The sequence below is a fragment of the Nothoprocta perdicaria genome, unplaced genomic scaffold, assembly GCF_003342845.1.
Source record: "Nothoprocta perdicaria isolate Ctin4 unplaced genomic scaffold, notPer1 scaffold_18, whole genome shotgun sequence".
Taxonomy (NCBI): domain Eukaryota; kingdom Metazoa; phylum Chordata; class Aves; order Tinamiformes; family Tinamidae; genus Nothoprocta; species Nothoprocta perdicaria.
Window position 1 is genome coordinate 4392687 of NW_020454982.1, and position 6194 is coordinate 4398880.

Here is a 6194-nt window from a genome sequence, read left to right on the forward strand (position 1 = left end):
TTTCAAATGTCTTGCAGCTTGCCTGCAAATTTCCATAAGTGATCACAAGAGTCAAGGTTATAGTTATAGGTCAAACCATCTTCTCTGAATAGTAACAGTAAAAGCAGCTGGTATTCAAAACCTACAGCTGTATTGAAGCACTCCAATATAAAAATAACACAGACAAATTAAATGCAGTAACACCTCCTTAATATCCAAGTCATTTAGAGAAAGGTGGAAAAATCCAAAAACCATACCAAGGAAAAAGAAAATGATTAATGTTAAATAAAAAGAGTTCAAGCACTTATCCTAGTAGTAGAGGTATAGAACAGAATGGGACATAGAACTCCTGTTCCACAACACAGCATCATCATCCTGTAGGCTGAAAACATGACAGTAAAATTCATCCCAGATGAGCAATGATTGTGCACAACCCTTAGAAGATGAGGCTAAAAACCCAGAGCATTTATGACTCCTGTAATACCAAAGAGATAATATAAATCAAATATAACAATATATTAACAACTATGCTCATCAAACAACGAAAGCAGGTTTTTAGAAGCCAAGTTCAAAGTGACTCTTTGTGTTTCGAAAATGTTTTGCAGGATCAAACGCAGTAATTGACTTGTAGGCAGAACTCTGCCGTTTCTCCTCGCGGAAACTGTGCTCGAGGTTAAGGTCAGTCTTCCCCACCCAGCTGCGTGATTCATCTCAGCTCCACTGGGCAACAGAAAGTTTGCTGTTTTGTTTTCACATTCATGCCCTCAGTGCTTTATCATATCACAGTGTGCGGTATCTGCCCAACTGGAGCAGGGTTACTCTGTATTGTGCTCGAGCTCGGGGTGGAACTCACCATTTTAAGGATTATATATCACTTTGCTGGTGTAGTCTGCCTTACAAACGGCACCCCAAAATGATGGCACAAGCATATTTCCAACTCTCTGCAGGATTCACCCATGGTAGGTAAGTAACTCTCTTCATTCTCCTTCAGCTGTGTCTCAGAGACCTGGTCTCTGAGTCCTTCATTCTTGTCCTACAGGAGCCTTCTTCTTCCTTTGCCTATTTCTAGAATTCATTGCCTATTTCTACCAACTCTATACAAAGAACTGTCTGGGTAAGGAAGTCTCCTTGCATATGAGGAAACATATCTCAAACCAGAAGTGACAACCAGAAACAATCCTTCTGACAGCTTAGCTGAAGCCAGAAGTTAGTTCAACACTTCAAGCTGCACCTACCGTTTAAGGTCTATACCAGAGCTTGGAATGAAAAAGGTAACTAACACAGCCTAAAAGATGTTGTGTGCTACCTGGGTTTTTCTATTATAGATCTGACATCGTAATGATAGGTTAGACTTCAATATTACTGTATGAAAACGTTCTTTTGGAAATTAAAAAATCATAGTCTTTTGATGCTTTGAGGGTTTTTTCTCCCAAAATCCTACATAATTTTCTGGAGAGTTATATTACTGCTATATGATTTTATGAGCTATTTCAAAAGTCTGTCTAAGGTATCATTTACCATTCATTTCAACGGGTAATTCTAAAAGTTTCCACGGGACTTTATTAAATTCTTGTAGAATCCTACTATTCTTGTTCCTATTAAATTTCATAGCATTTTTCCACAGGGGGTTGCATAGTCGGTTAAAGCGAAAGTCTGGAGTCAGAATAATCTAATTTGGACATTCTGATGAATGAATTCAAAAGGAAAAATTGAGTCATCATTAATTTATAGCACATTGCCAGACTCAACAGTAAATACCAATCACCATAGTTTTGGAAATATCTATGCTTAAAGTTTTTTACTGACTAGTTTGCTATCACAAAAATGCGTTCTCACGCATCGAGTGCAGATGTAGACAGCTACGTTTTTGTAATGGATCCTAAGCCCTTACTCTTGAAAATATTATTTGAAAAGCCCAAACAGTTTAGCTGCATTCCCCCAAATATCCTCATATGAAAAAGACCTCCGGCAAACAGAAAACAGCTTACAACTATCTAATTGGGAAGCAGGGGCTTTAGTCTGAAACAAACACATTATATGACTAGCCAGGATGAACAAACAAATTGGGGTATCAAGCTAATAACTTATGCCAGCGCAGCTCCATGCATCAGGGATCTTATATGCACACGGGAAGGCATTACAGAAATTAGCCTAATGTACCAGAAAGAATGAGTTTGATCTTCTGTTACCGCATAATTCTATCACCCTTGCTTTGTATTTCAGGCAACACTACAACAAATCCCTTCTCAAGGAGTGAGATAAGGGTACCTGCTGGTGGGAGCTTACCTAGTTTATGGTGGATTTGGGGCCTTTTGAGAAAAAAAAATGTAGCAGATGAGCAAATTTCCTCTGGGTTTGTTTCCTTTTGTAGAGATGGCCAAATCTGCGATGCGAATATGGAAAACATTTCCCAACACCCTCGATCTGGTTATTTATCATGGTTTAGTCAAATCCCTGTCTGCCCCAAGAGCATGTATGGGTTTCTCTTTCCTGGCATAGGGGAGTGATTCAAAGAATTTCAAGTGGCAGGTGGGTATTACACATAAGACCATCTGTGGACGTGTACCGGAACACGGGACAACAGTGTTTTGTAGGAGATGTTGCAGTTCCCTGCAAAGTCTGGCCCTTCACACGACAAAACTCAGTGAAAACTTCAGTGCCACTGAAATTGGTAGAAAGTCTCCAGTGATCCATTTTTTTTCTTTTCTATTAAGTTCTAACTTAGCTCAAAACAAAAATATTCACTCCTAAATTGTAAGCAGAATGGCAAGTTCTGTTGAAGAAAGGATCCCATACAGATTCTGCTTTGCATTTCACATAAAAAGTTCATTTTTTGGGTAGGAATTTCACAATTATTTTCTTAATTTCCAGATATGCATATACAGGAATATCTAATAAAGGCAACTTCTCACACACAATAAAAAGGGTTGCTCAATCTTAAAATTCTTCTGCTTCACGCATTTTCCCATTCAGTGCATATTTTGTGGACAGCCTGAGACACAAATTCTAGTAACACATTAGCATACCAACAGTATTTTAATAACATCAGTGCTACAATAAACCAAAAATAACTTAAGGAACATCAACAATTTGTCACTCATGTAGCTTCCATGCTAAAAAATACTAAGGTAAATGCTTCTGATAAAAGCATGACTTTAGTCACACATAAAATATTGCTACTATTCTTGCTTCTGACTGGTTTGCTGTCATTCTGTGAGGCACTGGACTCAATCTCCATTCTTTGCTTTCACTGATGAAACACTATTTAATTATCAAATGGAACTACCATGTGTTTGGGCATTGCATTTAAAGGCTGTAGCCTTCCACTGGCAGATGTATTGCTAAAGGTTTCTCCTGTGATTCTGTCTGTTCTGGAAAACACTTTGTTTTCTTGAATAGAACAGTATCATCATTTGCTGCTTTTACTTGAAAACACCATGCTGCAATTTGCATGCAAATTTGATTTGTGACAAATAAGCAAAACGTATTATTTGTGAGTGCTGCATCCAAAGGAAAAGAAATAAGGAAATATAAAAGTATGCAGTGTGGGTACCTGGGAAGGCAGCACGCAGGCTTTGCTGCTGAGGGCAAGACCTCAGAGCGGAGGGCTTGTTCTGGGCCCCCTGCACCGCTGCACCACACATGAGCAGAGAGGCCTCTGTTAGGAGGTCTTCTGCTGGAAAACCAAGCATTTCTCCCCACAGAAGGGATTTCAGAAGCTTAAATGTCCAGGATAAATGTGAACAGTCTTCAAGAGCAAAGAAGAGTTAAATGCAAGCTGCTGTTCTAAGAACGTGAAAGGAAGAGATGAAGAAGTAGATAAATAAAGGTAAAAGGAATGAGGCAGGAGGCTATAATGGAAAAGGTAACATGGCTCCTTCAAGGGCAACTGCATGATAGCACCAAAAAGTTGAAAACGGAAAACAGGAGTGGAATGAAACCTTTATGTGCCGGGTGAATCACTGCCTGGCTTGAAACCAGGAAATAATTGCTGGAACAGGCAAGCAAGGAAAAGCCATTTACAAGACCCTCGGCAGGAAACAAGCAGGATGACTTGGGAGAAGCTGCCGGACGGGCTCAGGACAATTTCCATTGATGATGCAGGTTAAGAGAGAAAGCAGAGCAAAACCAGGGATTAACGAATATACAGCTGCTCGCGATGTCAAGCAACACGACCGTTGTGTGATCTGATAAGCTGGGGGAAAACGTTGTACTTAAAGAACCACAAATGAACTTGTACAAATCAGTCTGCCTAAGGCAAAAAGTAACATTTAAAGAAGAACAGAACAGGAGTAAAACACTGCTTTCCTTCATCCTTCCATGAAGTGGATGACAGCATCTGGTTTTAAACGGAGAATTTGGGTTTCTTCTTCTGAAAAAAAAAAAAAAAAAGATTTTCCAAAAAAAGTGTTGGCTTTCCTTGGAAAGAAATGCTGATCCATTAAGAAAAGTCACTCAGAAATACATAGAGGGCTTGGAAGTTTTATTATCATGTGGATCAGTGCTGTACTTTGAGCGTCTTCTGTTTCCATGAGAGGAAAATTGAAGAAATAGGGCTCACAGAAGTCATTAAGGGGAACTGGGTACCCTGGCAGCATTTTCAAATCAAAACTTAATGTTTCAACACAAAGACATTTTGGTGGAACATGGATATTTTCACTGCTTGCTACCATTAGATTCAAAGATAAAACTTTTAAAATAGCAAGAGAGTATGTCATATTTTGTCTTTAAATAAAGTAGTTATTTACTTAGTTTGATAATTGTCAATTCAATTGAGTAGGACATTTCTTTGAGAAACAGCAGGAGGATCAGACTGCACTATACTAAATTTTATTTTTAAGAAATCTATTCTTGGCCACAAATGATCAAAAAATTAAAGCTGAGGACCCTTCTCCACTCAGTTCACAAAGGCAAAAAGCATAAATGTTTGTTGAAAATCCTGTTTCTGTGAGGTTAGATATTTTAGAGTAACCAGCATGAGAAAGCCTGTACGGAGCCGAGCAAAACCAGCAGTTTTCCGTGCAGGGCTCGCTCGCAGGAAAGGCTCCAGTAAAACACAGGGCGAGTAGAGGTTTATCTAACCTTTCATGCAATTAATAAAAATATTCAGCCCTCACTCCCTGCAAATCTGACTTCTAGGTGCTCTTCACATACTACTGCATTCAGCCTCTGTCACACCCATGAAAATATACTCAAGTGAAATAGAATTTAGCCCTCAGCCATTAATTTAATTAACTTTTACTCCATTTTTCCAGGCCAATTCAGAACACTACAGGCACAAGCAATTTTACTGTTTCTTATGGATGACACAGATCTGAACAAATTGAACCATCTCAGGAAAAAAATAGTGTATTTTTACACAAATATACAGGTTTGTGCCAATTGATGTGCTTCTAATCTCACCCTTTTAGGAGATAATAGTGCTCTCTTTCTTTTCTGCTGATGTAAATTGGAGGTACCTGGATTAACTCAATAGAATTACACTGGTGATGGAAACAAGTAGCAGGCCTGTTATATTACTGCAATACATAAAAATGGTATTCTTCCACGGACCTTCGCACTGTGACCAATCTCCAGAAATTAGTGCTCTGGGGAGAATTAAAATTACCCTAGAATTTCAAGATTTTTAAATTTAACTTAACTCTAAACAAAAAGCAAAAACATTTCAAAATGGTCTATGGAGAAAAAATGAGGGAAATAACGCTCAGCATGAGGCCACAGGGTCATCCACACCAGTTCACAGGCCTTAAGTGCCTACATTAAAGAGCTAAATACTGTAGAAGTCACTGGTGGCCAGCGATAGGACGAAGGGTAATGGCCACAAGCTGAAGCATAAGAAGTTCCGTCTCCAGGTGAGGAGCAACTTCTTTACTGTTAGGGTAACAGAGCAGTGGAACAGGCTGCCCAGGGAGGTTGTGGAGTCTCCTACTCTGGAGGTCTTCAAAACCCGCCTGGATGCCACCCTGTGCCACATGCTCTAGGTGTGCCTGCTTGAGCGGGAAGGTTGGAMTAGATGATCTGTAGAGGTCCCTTCCAACCTTTAATATTCTGTGAATCTGTGAATCTGTGAATCTAAGCTAAAAGACAGCACTGAGTTAAGAACAAACTTTCAATGTGTATTAACTGTCTCTATAAAAAACAAGCTAGAAAATAGAAGAAAGGTTCTATGGAGGTTTTAAATAGCTTTTCAAACAGCCAGCATTTCTGGCAGTACC